Source organism: Vulpes lagopus, chromosome 10 (assembly GCF_018345385.1).
Source record: "Vulpes lagopus strain Blue_001 chromosome 10, ASM1834538v1, whole genome shotgun sequence".
NCBI classification, from domain to species: domain Eukaryota; kingdom Metazoa; phylum Chordata; class Mammalia; order Carnivora; family Canidae; genus Vulpes; species Vulpes lagopus.
Window position 1 is genome coordinate 80,120,668 of NC_054833.1, and position 16,903 is coordinate 80,137,570.

Sequence of the window (16,903 nt, forward strand, 5' to 3'; positions counted from 1 at the left end):
ATTTGGAGAGCTTGACAAGTGGCACAATGGGAGGAAAGGTGGCATCTGGAATGGGATGTCGGCCATTCCCTGCCACTACAGCCACAGTAAGCCCTCAATAACTCAGCAAGGTGAAAAGGAAAAAAATATGAGCTCAGGTTCTAATACTCTGTTATCACAACTGGCTTAAATTATATTTCCTTGCTTAATTGACCACATAGCAAACAGAGCAAAAGCAGGCAGGCTGCTGCCTTTTTTTTTTTTTTTTAAATGAAATCTTTGCCTACTTAATCTCTCAAGCTCCTGTCAGCAAAACTTCCAATGTTAGATCTATCCGAGACCCAGAGAGAGGAAGTGTCTGGAATAATGTCACCCAGAACAGAAGTGGAAAACCCAAGTCTTAACCCCAGGTCTATCTGAGCTCCCAACTATAGGGCTTCTGTCTAGGCAGGGATGGTAAAGGGGTTGCTCTCAGTGCATGGGCTCTGATTGATTGACAGCACTTGGCTGAGGGGCGTGAGAGCAAATGCAGGTTTGACATGAAAGAGGATCATAACTGATTAGTGACATCTGTCGTGAGAGACAAACATTCTGCAGAGAAGCCAAATATTTGTCATTCCATACCTGTCCAACTTTTCCTTCTTTTGCCCTGCATTATATAGGTCAGCAAAATATAGCCAAATGAGGCCCACAGCCTATATTTATAAAGTTTTATTGGAACACAGCTCTACTCACTCATTCACATATTACCTATGTCTACTCTTGCTGTACAACCACAAGGAGATTTTGAGACAGAAACCAGGTGGTTCCCAAAGCCTAAAATATATATAAACTGTCCACTTACAGAAAAAGTTTGCCAACCTTTGCTCTAGGGTACACTGGGAACTGGGCTGACCTGATTCCAGAATTCCAGTCAGATAATGAGGTCATTCATTCATGATTCATCACATATTTACTGGACGTCTAATGTGTTCCAGATACTCTCTATGTATACTAGTAGTATATACAGCATAGTAATATGTATTAGGAAGGGAAACAGCCTGATGACATGGAGATATGCATCTGGATGTACATGTCATCCTCAGGCTATTTCCCTTCTTAGGCACAGAATGGCTGCCAGGGACAACCTGGTCTGTATGCTTCATCGCTCACATTCAGCAGAGAAGGCGAACAATCTACCCCAATAATCCAGGGATGTGCCATGTCCAGACTATCTCTATTAGGATCAATCTCTAAAACAGAGACAGTAGCCACTTTCCCTGAGCCATGTAGGGGAGAGAGAAATACGTGTGTAAAATCAAGCTTCAGATAAGGAGGAGAGCGACACAGATGGTTGGACAACCAGCAGGGTCCCCTGCAGTGGCTACTGCACTTTTGCAGGAGAAGGGTGACAGTGACTTCTTAGGGGAGACCAGGACAGAAGACACGGGACAGATTGGAGCAAATATAGAAGTAGAGGGACATGGTAAATTGAGTGTGACAATGGAAGGCAGAGAGAAGGCTCACTCCCTCAAGTTCCTGGCATGTGCAATGAATCAATGATTTTTACCAATAAGGTGCAAGCGTGGAAGAGTCAGGGAACTCTGGTTGTTCTCAATCCTGCCTGCTTGTTAGAATCACTGGAAAGCTTTTTAGAATATAATTATGTGTGGGTTCTTTTCCAGACCAATTAAATCAAAAGCTCTAGAAAGAAACCTGGACAATGGTGTTTTTGAAAAGTATCCCAGCGGATTTGAATGTATAGCCTGTTGAGAACCAGGGTTCTAAACCATTTCAAGTAGGAGTAAAGCCAAGAGATTATTTAACCAAACTCCTTATTTTATGAGTAACAAAACCCTGAGTTTTGTCCAGTGTCACAAGCTTTACCCCATTTCCTTTCATTTAAGTGAGCTATGTTTGGGTGCCCATGGTGTGTTGAGAACTGGGCTATGTAATGAGAAACCAAGGTTAGTGGAGGGCCTCACCATGGTGTAGTAGGAAGAGTGTAGATTCTGGAATCACACCAACTGGGGCTCAGTTCCTGGCTCTGCCACCATGAGGTCTTGGATCAATCATTTGAACAATAAGAGTCTTTCTAAATTCTGAGGAGTGAGAGTATCTTGTGGAGGGGTGGAAGAGGTTAGCTGAGAGAATGTACACACTGCCCACAGAGGCCCCGAGAGTCACTTGGAAATTATTAGCACCTTTCCAAACAGGTTGGGGATGATTTCAAGCAAGTTGGGGACTGGCTGGGCAATAATTCTGTAACTGAACTGGATATCCCTGCTACATGATCACTGTTGGCCAGGATCACATGAATGCACGGCTGATGGGCCATTAGGATCTCAGTTCAGGTTTTTGTAAGAAAATGACATCCCTTGCCGAGATGACAAGAGAGAAGAGAGCCCAATCTAAATTTAGAGGGTTTCATAGTTCTCTCAAAAGTCCAGAAATGTGATTTGTCTTCATGCTCAGAGCTTCCAAGATCATATGTAGTAGCCAAGCTGACCATGGCTTCCCCACTTGCTGCATTTTGAACAGTGAATCGCTGTATCTATATTGTCAGTTTGGGAACTGAAAGATTGATACACCAGAGCCATCCAGCTTTCCCTGGTAATCAGCTGTCATTAAGAGAGAACATGAGTCATTAGGAATTTGCACATGTGCCTGTGTGTGTGTGTGTGTGTGAGCGCCAGGGATTCACTCGTTCCTTCTACATGAATCACCAAAGGCACAAAATCATGACCAGCCTGGAGTGATGGTGCCAAATGAGCATGAGCCTGGGGACCCCAGGCCTGACTCAAGACCATCAACAATCTGCAAATAAGTGCACATCTCGCTTGCCTCATGACTTTCCCCATGGGATACCTTGCCTGAAGTTTCCAGGTCAGGAAAAATAATCTCCATCCACAGGGAGAAGACTCAAGGTCCAGAAAAAAAAAAGGTCAGACTAAAAACATGAAAACAGAAATGCTTTTCAAAAATAATACCTGGATTGAAAATGACACTTGTCTGGAAGGGGGATAGGACAAATAGATATGGAGTGCTTCCCATGTGTCAGGCACTGAGATTGTAAACATAAAACATCAGAGTAAATTAATTCTCTGCATGCTTATTTCTTCATCTCAAAACCGTTTTGAATATGTGTGTCCTAAGTTTTGAGTTATAAAAATATTCAGTAATAACAGGAAACATTTATAAATCATTGAGCTAGACACAAAATTAAATCCGTGATATATATACTACCCTGCTGAAGAGAACAATGCCCATTCAAAGGAGATAGAGCCTAGAGCCATGGCACAAACCAGGAAACCAAGGCCTCCAACTGAGGCTCATCTGTCAGATTTCACACAGAAAGAGCAATCAGTACCATAAACCCTGGCTGCTTAATGCCAAATCTCCCTGCCCCCACCTTCCCCAAGTAAATGGGGACACTAGTATGGTATGGCACTTTAATTTTTCTAAATCATAAAGGGGCAAAGCACAGTCTTGAACCTGGCGTTTTCTGGCTCCTGGTCCACTACTATTTTAAACTTCTGCCTTAATATGTCCCATAAAGTCTAAAGCAGGTCAGACACCCTGAGGCTTCAGGGTGTTTGCACATCTTCTTTGGTGAGCAGCAACCCATAGAATGGTGAAGGCCAGTAGTCCAGACCAGAGGTCCTGGAGTAATAAGAGATACTCCATATCTGGCAGCCATGTCCCGGATACTCTAGCACATATCATTAGTCATTAACACAAGTCTATGACTTAAGTAGAATTATCTCTGCTTTATAGGAAGCAGAAACCTACAAAATGAAATTACTTGTCTGAAGTTACTTGGCTGGCATCTGAAAGAGCTTATATTAGGATAATAATTTTCTTTCCTACTATCCTGAAATTCCTTGAGGTCAAAAGCACGTGTTGATAGTTTTGGTAACTTATCACAGTGCCTGGAATGGAGCAGAGCCTCAATAATTGAAAATGTATGTTCTTCTTTGACACTAATATTTAAGAATGTGCCTTGCATTGTGCTAAATGCTTTATAACATATTTTTTTCGGTGTTCAACATAAGCCTCTGAGATAGATTTTGGATATCCCTTTAGGCTGGGGAAATATTCTAAGTGAGACTAAGGCTAATGATGAGCACACAGCAGATGCAGAATTTAAATTGAGGTTTGTGCAAGTCCCGTGTCCTCCAAATTTATGCTTCTCTGCTTTTTTGAAAGAAGAATGTTACAACCAATAGTCTGATGCTGGAACTGCCTCGCCTCCACGTCTTTCATGCCCTCAACAATTGGCTTCCAACAGCACTGCTGTGCCTTGCAAAGAAAGAACCTGTAGACTCACAGGCAGAAAATGGATTTGCCAACATTTTCCAGGCCATTTTGGAGTTTCTAGAGTCTGAAGTCAGAATTATTGGAGCTTGGTGTTCCTTACACACTATTTTTATACCTGGAATGTGTTGGGAGCCAGCTGGCTGCTGCCACAGCTCAGATATCACCTGGTGCTTTTTTCTGAACAGGGTGAATAAATCCCACGAACAGCTAAGCCAGACTGTGTCTGTCTGGGTCTGTATCTGATAAGAAGCTCTCAACAACAAGTGAGCTGTATTCCACTTTCTGGGGAGCTGGCTATGTAAAAGGCAGTGGACAAGTGGATAAGAATCACTGGATTTCAAAACGGGAAGGCCCATCCAACCCCATTGCTTTAAGGTAGAAAAATGGAGACCCAGAGCCTTAGGCTGGTATATTGGGTTGCAAAACATGGAAATCAACTCAATGGAGAGTGGCATATCATAATTACAGAGGGCTATTTCATTGAACCCACTTGTAAGACAGACAAACCAGATCGCAAGAACTGGAAAGTCCTCCCTCTTGTGGCAGAGAGATACAGGACACAGATCTCTCCCACCTCCTTTTTTTTTTTTTTTTTTTTTTTTAAAAAAAAACAAAAAACAAAAAAAACAAAAAACAAAACAAGGCTGAGGAGAATGGAGAATGTTGTCAGCAGGCAGCTTCCAACTTTCCATTCCTCAGGAGTCTGCCTTAGCTAAAGAGGCCAGCCTCCAGCAATGCCCTTACTGGAGTGGCCCACATCCTGTGACTAAGCTGGCCAGTGTCAAAGCCCAGCCATTCAGACTAACAAGGGACATCCTGACGGGCAAAATTTATTCCAAAATACGCACTGTGTTGGCTAATGCTTTGTTGGACCTCTATCACAGGTCAACTTCTTCCTCTTCCTCACATAGCTTCCTCTCACTTCCTTTCACAGATGTTCCCTCCTAAATACCTTGTACCCCAAACTCTAAGGACCTCTCTTGGAGAACCCAACCTGCAATACTCTGACTCTCTCTGGTCAAATGATATTTTCTTCCCGCAGTCCCTGGTTTATCTGCTCTATTTGACAGCTCTTTTCCCTATAAACTATCTTTGACTTTTCTTCTTGCACATAACCCATCATGGCTGCACCCCAAATGATTTGTCTCAGCACCAGTGGTACACCATATTTTCCAAACGAACTGCCACAATAGTTTCAGTCCTACATGTCCTTCCAGAAACTGGCCACTCCCCATCAAGAAGCAGAGTCTGTTTCTCCTTCTGATGAAGCTGGGCAGGACTTTGTGACCACGTTGGTAAGTAGAATGCATGTCATGAATAACATCATGTGACCTCTAAGATTAAATCATAAAAGGCAATATGGCTTCCACCAGGCTTTCTCTTGGGAAACACTTTTTTTTTTAATTTTTTTTAAAGATTTTATTTATTAATGAGAGATCCACAGAAAGAGAGAGGGAGAGAGGCATAGGCATAGGGAGAAGCAGGCCCCATGCAGGGAGCCTGACGTGGGACTTGATCCCGGGTCTCCAGGATCTGGCTTGGCTCTGGGCTGAAGGTAGCGCTAAACTGCTGAGCCACCAGGCTGCCCTCTCTTGGGGGACACTTAATATTGGAACCTAGTCACTATACTCTGAAGGGAGCCCAAACTAGCCCATGTGGTGGGAAAACGTGGAAAGAAACCAAGACCTCCAGCTGACATCTAGGATCAATAGCCAGACATGTGAACGAATGAAACTTGAGATGATTCTAGTCCCCTACCTTTGAATCTTCTAAGACCCCATACATGGTGGACACAGTTCTTCCCACTGTGCCCTGTGTGAGTTCCAGATCATCACAATCTATGAGTATCATAAATGGTTGTGGTATACCACTGAAGTGATTTGTTTCACAGCCTGGTAATTGAAACAGTCCCAAAGTTCACAGCTGTCTTTGGCTCCTTTTCCATAGCCAACTGACTCCATCTCAAAGCCCCAATTCCAAATTCCTTGGAAGAGACAAATCGATTGGACCAGGGTGGACACATGACTCAGACCAATCAGCTGTGGTCGTGTGACCAAAAAGCAAGTCTACACATTTAGAATCCTTTATTAATAAATAATCACATGTCTGTGTGTGTTATATGTTGGATGAGCTATACTGAGTTCACAGTGGGGAGTAAGACATGGCCCAGCTAGCATGAAGTGTATTTGTAGAGAAATCAGATAACAAACAAGGAAAATAAATCACTTTTTTCTAAGGCAGCATTTCTCAGTTATGGAGACTAAGGGAACTAACTTTTTGGAGAGTCAAGAGTATGGCCAGTGAGAAAAAGACTACTATTTTTGCTTTATCCAGATTCAGGGAGCATTTATTGAGTGTCTACTCCGAGTCTCAGGCTATGCTAGAGGATATTTATGTACAGATGATCCTATATGATGAATATTTGAATCTTCCACTAGGCCTTGAGCATCTTAGGTCCAAAGACATGACAAAATTGTTTGAGCCTGAGCTCAGACCTGGACCACTGTCCATCCTTCTGATGGTCTCCCCGCTGATACCAGGCTGCCTTAACCCGCATCTGTCAACATAGCTCAAGGTAAAAAGAGTCCTGCCAGAGACAGAATGATATAAAGTGCATGGGCTCTAGAGACAGCCTGCCCAGGTTCTAAACTTAGCTCTACCATCACAGCTAGTAAGGAGACAATACAGGGCATGGTTAGCCTTCCTGAGCCTCAATCTCCTGGTCTGTAAAATTGGATATTAATAGTGCTGACCTTGTGGAGAGGAAGAGCTAAACCACGCAATGAGCTTAGAGTACTCTGACACATGTAAGTGCTCAATATATGTTAGCTCTTCTGATCCAGTTCGAGAGGCTGGAGGAAGCTTCCCAGAGAAGGGCCCTTTGAGTGTGCAGATTTTGAACACCTAAAGTTAGGAAAAGAGATTTCCTGATGGAATTAGCAGTGGGAGCAAAACTAAGGAAATTATGGGACACTTAAGCAATCCTATTTCATGGAGCTTGAAGGAAATTTGTTGGCTTGTTTATCTTCTGCCTCTCCCATTAGTAAATTAGCCTCCCATGAGATAAAGGGCTTCGTCCCACCTAAAGTGTAGTGCCCAGTACACAGCAGGTGTGCAATAAAATTTTACTGACAAGATTAACGAGGTATGCACTGTGTGGTTTTGGACAAGCTGGCTCTCCTCTCTGAGACTTAGCGCCCTGCCTTCCCAGAAAGGGATAGGACATCATTTTCATGGGCTGTTGAGAGACTTAAATGGATAATCATGCAAATCCTGGCCTCTAGTAGATATTCAACACAGCTAATTCCCTTTCCTTGGAGTCAGGTATCCAGCATGGTGTGAAGTGGAGTAGGATCAACAATAAATGTTGGGAAATATCAGGAAGGGAGACAGAACATAAAGACTCCTAACTCTGGGAAACGAACTAGGGGTGGTGGAAGGGGAGGAGGGCGGGTGTTGGAGGGGAATGGGTGACGGGCACTGAGGCGGACACTTGACGGGATGAGCACTGGGTGTTTTTCTGTATGTTGGTAAATTGAACACCAATAAAAATTAATTAAAAAAAAAAAGAAATGTAAAGAGGGAAGTGAAGAGAGGAATTGGGACATGCTAGGAAAAATTGGGATGTCTTCCTAGAGGAAGCAGAACTAAAACTGAGCCTTGGAGGAGGAAAGCTGAGCTGTGTTTGCACCAGAACTTTCAAGACGGACTCCAAGTTCATAGGGAGCTAGGGACAATGGGTATCTACACATGTGCTGCTCTGGGCTCCACAGGAAACAGAACCTTCAGGGCAAAGACTCTGCCAGTGAGACGTGCTCTTCCCTCAAAGCTTTTCAAGTTGTTAGCTCTTGGCACCAGAAACTGACACACCTCTTAGTTATAAGATACCAGCTTGTTATGTGATCTGAGCAAGTCACTAAATAAGCTGGATTTAGGTTACATCTGTAAGATAGGATGGATGAGCACCATGGACCCCCCAGCTCTGACACTCTCAGAGTCCCTAGACAGACATCAGGCAGCCATCTCATAAACACATCAACAAATGCAGTTACACAATCGTTTGCACGTAGTGTTCTTTTGTATTAAAATTTCAAAAACAATTCCCAATGAAAGACCTAAAGTGGTTTGATGGGAGACCTGTTTTGAGGGTCAAGTAATACAGAACTAATACAGCAGCAGTGGGAGTCAACTGGCCCTTGGCTATACAAATTCTCTCCTCTTCTCTGGGCCTTGAGCTTCCCTTCTATATAAAAAGGGAGCTGGGTGAAAGATTGGAAGGCATCTCTGGGCCTTTCAGATCACCAAATTTTTATGATTCTCCTGGGATGAGATCCTTCAGAAATAGTTGCCAGGAATGCTGATGGGTCCCTGAAAGCCTGTTCATTTGGACAACCTGCAGAACTGTGGAATCTGAGTCTGTTTGTGGTCACATCAGGATGGCCTCACCACTGATCTCATTCTCTGGCACATCTTCTGTTATGACAAAGGCCTTGGTGCATCCAAAAGACCTGCCCTGGGTCTAGGGTGTAGCTGTAGCACATCTCAGCTAACAGAATTGCCTAAACCCCAGGAATTATTTCCCTACGAGGACTGCCTGTGCCAGGAATAAGGGTGGATGGATAATAATAACTCATAAAATCTGCCAAGGGCAGCAAGAGGGTTGCAAAGATTCCTAATTCTAGAGTCAGGAAACCTGGGGTCACACCCAAAGCTCTGTCCCAGCCAGCTATTTGTCCTTGGTTAGGTGCTTACCCTTTCTGAGTACCCCTTTCCACATTTCAGAGTGGGGATGGTATCTTACACACCTCACAGTAAGCTTGTGATGATCCGGTGAGATTACAGATGCATATCCTTGGAATATTATCGGCCCACAAAGTTGAGACAACGTTGTCTCTGATAGTTGCATACACAGAGTGCTTGACAATTTATGGAGCACGTTATTCTTAATGCACGTTCACACCAATTATCTCACATGCTCCTCAACTGCCCTATAAGGAGATTGAGCAAGCCTTATCCCCTCACTGCTTATCAGCTCTGCTCTTGGGGCACTTAGAACATTAAACCTTCAACTTCGTATTTTACTTATTTATGCACATATCTAATCTCCCTATCTTAAACAGAAGCCAGAGCAGGCACAGGGTCTCATGGACCTTGCTCCACCCAACCCCCATCCATACACTACTGTCCTATACACGTTCCGTCCTTAGGAATGGAAGTAAGGAAAAGGATGGGAGAGAACAAAGAGATGTGGGGAAGTATGTTATTGGTCCTTGTCTTAATTTGAATGGTATAAGGTAAACTGTCTACTGTAGTAGCTACTAGCCACATCAGATTATTTAAATTTAATTAACATTATATAAAACTTAAAACTCAATTTCTGTGTTGTACTGGCCTCATTTCAAGTGCTTGATAGCCACAGGTGACTACTGCATTGCTCAACATTTCCATCATCATAGAATACTCTATTGGACAATGCTTATATAGAGGAGGGAGCATGAGCTCTGATGTCAGACAGAACCGATTCCAATCCCTCTTCTGGTTCATGCAAACCAGCTCATCACTCTAAGCCTCAGTACCCATATCTGTAAAATCAGGATTAATAATTATATCAATATCCCTTTCACAGGATTGTTGAGAAGTAAGAAAATTAGTTGTTAAGATTTTGTGAGAGTGTGTGGACAAGCAAGAGGTAGGGACAGAGAGAGAAGCAGACATCCTCCCCCCGACCACCACTGCTAAGCAGGGAGCCATAATGTGGGCTTAATCCCAGGACCCCGAGATCATGACCTAAGCTGAAGACAGACACATAAGCAACTGACCCACTCAGGTGCCCCAAAACGAATTCTGTTTTAAACCTAAATGTGAGCAGTCCCTTTGCTCCGATGCCTCCACATAATGGTTAAGATAATGGGTAGATCCAGAAACTAGTATTTACACCATGGGAAATATCAGGGCTGAGTGGAAGAAACACAGGCAGAGGGGCAGACAGACTGAAGTCTGAATCTTAGTTCTACTTGCCAGCTATGTGATTTGAAGATGATCATTCAACCTCTCCAGGTCTCATTGTCTTTTCAGGTGGAAAAAAATCATTATCTTCAGTTACTTCAACGTCTCTACAAGTTAAATACATAAATACATCAGTTCTGGGCAATAGCACATGTTCAATGATGGGAAAATTACATTATATCACCACAAAAAGCACATAGCTGAAATTATTAGTATCTAATTGCTTTAAGTATGGTCACTGTCTTTATCATTATTTTACCTACTACTAACTAGTTAGCCAAAGGTATATACCTTAAGCATAGTAGGGGGTCAAGAGGTGCTGAGAAATTGAAATAAAGTTCTCTCCACAAAGCAGCCAGAAAAGTACCAGAAAGTTATTTTTTGTTATGAAAGGCTGATCATGTCTTTGTCCTAATCAAAAATATCAACATCTTTCCTCCACACATAGAATACATTAAAATCCCCACCTTTGATGGTCTCTAGCATCTGTTGCTGACATACCTTTCTTAGTACCCATGCCCTGGCCACACCAAAGGTCCTGCTCTTGCTAAGGAATGGCAAGCTTATTCCGGCTCAAGATCTTTGTATTTGCCTTTTTCTCTGCCTGAGCTTCACTCCCCACATCCTTATAGTACATCCGGTTCTGGCTCCATAAGCCTTTACTCAAATGTTGTCTGGAGGGCTACCCCTCCTCCATGATTTGCTCCCTGTCCTGCTGCTTGATCGCTCTTTAGAGCCCTTACAAATATCCTCTCAACTGAAGATATGCCTTCCTCCCTCACTACATTCTAGCATTCGCTTTATGAATGCAGTGATGAGTAACTCAAATGTAATCTCTGTGAGGGAGAGATCTCTATCTTATTCATTACTTTTACGCTGGATTCAAAACAATGCCTAGAACTTGCTAGGTTCTCAATATATTTCAGTGAATGTTAACATTCAAACAAAATCTGAGGGCTTTGGAACTCCCCTTTCCATTTCTGATACAAAGATATCAGCTTGAGCTCAATGGCCATATTTTCAAATATATTCATACACCCATTTGTTCCCCAGATATTAAACATGTACAGCATGCTTGGTACCTAATCCAGTGCCTGCCTCTGACAAGAAGCATATGACCCTTCCTTAAGGAGTATTCTCTCCATTCCTGGATCTCCATGAGGAAGCTCAGAAACCATCTGATGTCTACAGGCTTGAGTTGAAGAAACACATAGAAACCCAGGTGAAGGAATGATTTCTTCCACTGGAAGACATCAAGAGAAATGCCTCAGTGGAGGTGAACTCTGAGCTGGGATCTAAAAGAATAGTTGGGAGTTTGAGCTCCCGTTGAATACAATATGACCTCTGAGTTGAGATGCCTGGATTTTTTATTTATTATTTATTTGTTTATTAATTTATTTTTTATTGGTGTTCAATTTGCCAACATATAGAATAACACCAAGTGCTCATCCCGTCTAGTGCCCACTTCAGTGCATGTCACCCAGTCACCTCCACCCACCTCCCCTTCCACCACCCCTAGTTCGTTTCTCAGAGTTAGGAGTCTCTCATGTTCTGTCTCCCTTTCTGATATTTCTCACTCATTTTTTTCTCCTTTCCCCTTTATTCCCTTTCACTATTTTTTATATTCCCCAAATGAATGAGACCATATGTTTGTCCTTCTCCAATTGACTTATTTCACTCAGCATAATACCCTCCAGGTCCATCCACGTTGAAGCAAATGGTGGATATTTGTCGTTTCTAATGGCTGAGTAATATTCCATTGTATACATAGACCACATCTTCTTTACCCATTCATCTTTCCATGGACACCGAGGCTCCTTCCACAGTTTGAGATGCCTGGATTTGAAAACTGTTTCTGCTGCTTCCGTCCACAGAACTGTCCCCAGATGTCCCATCTATAAAATGAGGACTGTAAATTAGATACCAAGTAGGATTGATATGAGAATTTAATTGGATTATCCATTAAAATTCTTAAGTTGGTGGTTGGTGTCTAGTAAATGCTCAATAGATATCAATTGGGCAACCATTTTCTTGGGAGAACATCCGAATGCTGCATGACCATAGAAGAAAGTTAGTGCTTTCTCATAACTTGCAGCATGGAGCACCTGGGTGGAGCAATCATGGAAGGGGAGATTGGTTGAGGTCATGCCATGGAGGGCTTTGTAAGCAGAATTTGGCTTTGAAGAGAAGTGAAGAGCTCTGGAAGGAGCATAAGTTGGAACATAGCATTCTTACATGTGCAAACTGTCTAACTGCTGCACAAGGATGTGAGGAGCTGGCCAGACTGGAGGCAGGAGGAAGTAAGCTGTCACACAAGTCCAACTTAGAAATGAAGAGCATCATTAGTGGGAGGAAGAAGAGAGCCCCTGAAGAAATGAAGAGGCTTGGTCACTTTGTCACTGTGGGTCCAGCAGGCCATAGGCACACTCAGAAGGATTTTATTTAATAAAAAGCCACCTTGAGTGGTATAAGCAGGATTAAGGGAACAAGTTACAACTAGAGAATGAAGGCATCACCACCCCCAGATCTGCAGAGGCAAGGGAAGGTAATGATATTTACAAGAACCCAGAGAACTCAGCAGCCAAGGAAGATGGCTGATCCAATATGAGCTATACCCGGAGTCAGGAGCACAGCTGCTACAGACCATGGCCAAGCAAAGGGAGGAAGAGTAAGGAATAACATACCCAGCTCCTATCCCCTTCCACTCTTTGGTCTCATGTCAGTGCCTCTCTCTAGCCAAACCCAGCTGGAAGCTAGAGATCAGGAGAGCCTAGGTCATGTCATCTGTAGATGTTAGCTGCCTTGGGTCAACAGAAGGTGAGAGAAGGGTGAAAAATGGGTCTTGGGGAGGGGTCCATTGATGAATAGTAAGTTTCACAGTTACCAATTAGATGAGGGTGGATACTAATTGGCTGTGGGGAGGGAGAGGAATTTGTCCTAACTCCTGAGGTTTCTTGCTAAAGAGACTTACCCAATAACACATCTGTGAAATGGGCATTGAGATGCCTCTCCAAGCAAATCCCATTTGAGTTTTCACATACCCCTCAGTGTTTGCCCCAAGTGTCTCGATCTTCTTCTCCTTTCCTTTCCACCCAACAAATGTTACCTATTGCTGGATGCTTGGAGAAGTTTGCCAGAAAAGGATTTGCACTAGATTGATATAATTTCATTAGAACTACAGCTAAAAAACTGGTTTATTGCATATTTTCAAAGTCATAAACAGATAAATACAAGAATGACCTCTGGAGGCAAAAAAAAAAAGTGATTGTAGCAAAAAGTACCTCACTCCTTAGCAAAACATATTCTTTTTCCATAAACACCATGGGAAGCCAAAAAGCTACATGGAAACAGTCCCAGCTACATAGCCCTGCCCCTCTCCTTCTGACACATCTAATTCCCTGTGTCTCTGACGGGTTCCAGGCCTGGATGGATCTGTGCATGCTGGAGCACCAGGCCACAGTGACGTGATGCTCTGAGTGACGCTGAGGCAGGCACACCCAAGAGAAGAGAAAACTGCCTGGGGACCAGGATACCATTATTACAGGAGTCACAGGAACTGTTGACAGCAACAGCCAGGACTTCTTTCTACAAAGTACTCCCAGGAAGCCTTCACAGGCCTGGAGAGCAGAATGGTTTTCATCATTAATTAACACACTTTTCACAATGGGGCCAGAAGTTAGACTAGCTAAGAGATACTAGGATTCATGGAGGAGACAGACTGGCAGCTATGGGCAAGCCTCAGCTTCAAACTCTGCTCTGTGGGTCACAAGGAGAAGTCTGAACATCTTGGGAGGTCTTTCAAGACCTTCCAAGATCTGATGCTTGTTTGTCCTAACCTTTCACACAACTAAGTTACTAGCATTCTGTCCAAATATGCCCTATAGGCACTTTGGGCATCTGGGCTGCTTCATGTGCCAATCCCTCTGCCTGGAATGCCCTTTTCTTCTTTACCTAGAACTCCTACTTTTTTCATAAGACCTTTCTCTAATGACCTCCTTATTTCTCAAGAAAGGCTCTGCAGAGAAGGTAATGTCAGGCACTCCCCTATGTCTCCATAGCTCCTTGGGCTGCACTCACAAGCAGTAAACAAGTAAACTATTTGTGCCACTTCCACACCAAGCCTATGAGCTCCTAAAAGGCAGGGTTTGCATCATGGTGCTCCTCTGGGACAGACCCACTACTCACGCAGGAACTCACAGCACTAAAGCTCACCATTCTCCCACTGAACAATTCTTCTCACCGGAAACTTCTATTTTTTTTTTCTGAAGTCTAGAGTTTCTGACCGGTACTAGTTTGGCTTTTATATGTAATAACAGTCCCTGCTGGTGCTATATCACAGCCATTCAGATCTTCTAAAGCAATGACAATGCCCTACTAGCCCTTCTCTCTACTATATTCTTTATTTTTGCCTGTTTGGTTTTTGTGGGGCTTTTTTCCCAAAAAACATCACTTTGGGATTCAAATAGATTTGATTTGGATATGAGTTCTGCTACAACCCAGTCCCAGTTTACTCCTCTATCAAATGGGGATAATAATGTCTATGTTGGAGGAATGTTGAGTGAATTAAATGACATATTTGATGAAGATCCTGGCAGATAGCATGTCCTCAAATACTGCTGAATGAGTGAACTGGGGCTCTGTGTCACATAAAGGGAGTAACATTCTCTACATCTAAATCTCTTATATTAAAAGTCAACAAATAGTATATCTATGCCAGATACTTGCTAAATCTTAGGATAGAGCAATGAACAATAAGGCATGTATGATCCATGGTTCCTAGGAATGTCATTGGACAAATAATTTCAAAACACACATGTAGTAAATAGTATGAGGGTGAACTTGCAGATCACTCAGCTGAGTTCACCTAAGCAGGTCATCGAAGGACTCCTTGTAGAAGAGGCTCTACATTAGCAAATAGAATACTTAGACAACTTATAATTAAAATTCTTTGCTTCCCATCCTGTTATCGTTTGTATAGTTCTCTTGGGAACATTATGGAGAAAATGATATAGATTGGCCAGACAAGAATATTAAACCCTGGGATCCCTGGGTGGCTCAGTGGTTTAGCACCTGCCTTCATCCCAGGATCGAGTCCCATGTCGGGCTCCCTGCATGAAGCCTGCTTCTCCCTCTGCCTGCGTCTCTGCCTTTCTCTCTCTGCCTCTCATGAATAATTTTTTTAAAAAAAGAATTCTTTCTTAAAAAATATTAAACCGTGAATGTACTATTATCAAAACTGGACAACTAAAAGACCTCACTTCTAAGTACTGTACTGACTGGTAAATATGATGGTAAACACACTAACCGGTGAATACATGAAGTCAGTGGTTCTCAAATGACAATAGATATATTGCATATGTTGCATACTTTTCACAGGTTTGATGCCAATTTTTTATCAGTGCATAAAATTTGTGTATAACTGAAATTATATATTATGTCTGCAATATTTCTCATCTGAAAGATTAAGCTGAGGATACCATGTGTCCTTGGTGCTCGGTAGAGTGAAACTTGTTTGCACTATCACTATTTCTATTCAGTATTATACTAGAGGTGTTAGCCAGTGTAGTAAGTTGAGAGGGAAAAGAGCACAGGAATGGGAAAGGAATTTATTCCTTAAGACTGATATTATGCACAGATGATATTAATGGTATATGTTGAAAATCTAAAACAATCTTGGACAAATTGTTAGAATTAACATGTGAATTGAGTAAGACCACTAAATTCACATGGTCAATATATAATTTAAAAATGAACTTTAAAAACATAATTGCTCTAAGAAATGTCAAAGACATTCTAACAAAAATTGTATTTTTCTATATACAAGTTTTTCAAATCATTACTGAGAGAAATCAGAGGACACTTGCCGAAATTAAAGGACATACCATGTTCATGGATTGGAGGACTCAATATTGTAATTTTGTCAGTTCTATCAAACCTGATCTATACATTCAGCATAATCCTGATTAAAATACCAGCAATTTTTTTTCCAAAATGTCTTCGTTTGGATCACTTTAAAGTAGATCCTGAGATGAGGATTCACATGCAAGTGATTTATTAGAGAAATGTTCTCAGAAGGAACTGATTAGGAAGTAGAGAAGTAGAACATGGAAAGGGAAGAAAGTGAGCAAAAATCTGGCCTTTGCATGATCCCACAGGGAAATTAAGGAATGTAACTGACACCTGAAATCTTTCCCACTTCAATGCACATAAGTTGGGCTTTCATATTCTGCAACAGTTAGTCATTGCTAAGATCTATGGAGTACCTAAACTCCCTGGCATTTACAGCTCTCTATACATTTGGGCAAAGTGGTTCCTGTAGCTTTCAGGGCATCCTTCAAAGAGAATTACAGGTACAGGCTGCAGGAAATAAAACCTACAGGAGCTAGGAGAGAAGGGCAGATATGAAGAGCAAAGGATTCCTGAGGGGCTTGGGGTTGAGAGTGGAAGATTCTTACTGTATGGAAATCAATAAGCTGATTGTAAAATTTATATGGAAAGGTAAAGAGCCAAGCCAAACAAAGATAATCTGGAAAAAGAAGAGTAAAGTTGAAGTACTTAAACTACCAGATTTCAAGACTTGCTATAAATTTACATTAAGTCAAGTGTGGTATTGATCCAA

General features: G+C 42.3%; 1 long non-coding RNA gene across 1 annotated transcript in view; it reads right to left on the reverse strand.

Annotated features, from left to right (window-relative positions):
- Positions 1 to 10,295: 10,295 nt before the first annotated feature.
- LOC121499272 overlaps positions 10,296 to 16,903 on the reverse strand; it is a 106,159-nt gene continuing 99,551 nt past the window's right edge. The window contains exons 3-4 of the long non-coding RNA XR_005990081.1: positions 12,072 to 12,179; positions 10,296 to 10,391 (exon numbers count right to left, since the gene is read on the reverse strand). This is a non-coding gene — a long non-coding RNA (uncharacterized LOC121499272). The remainder of the gene's footprint in view (positions 10,392 to 12,071; positions 12,180 to 16,903) is intronic.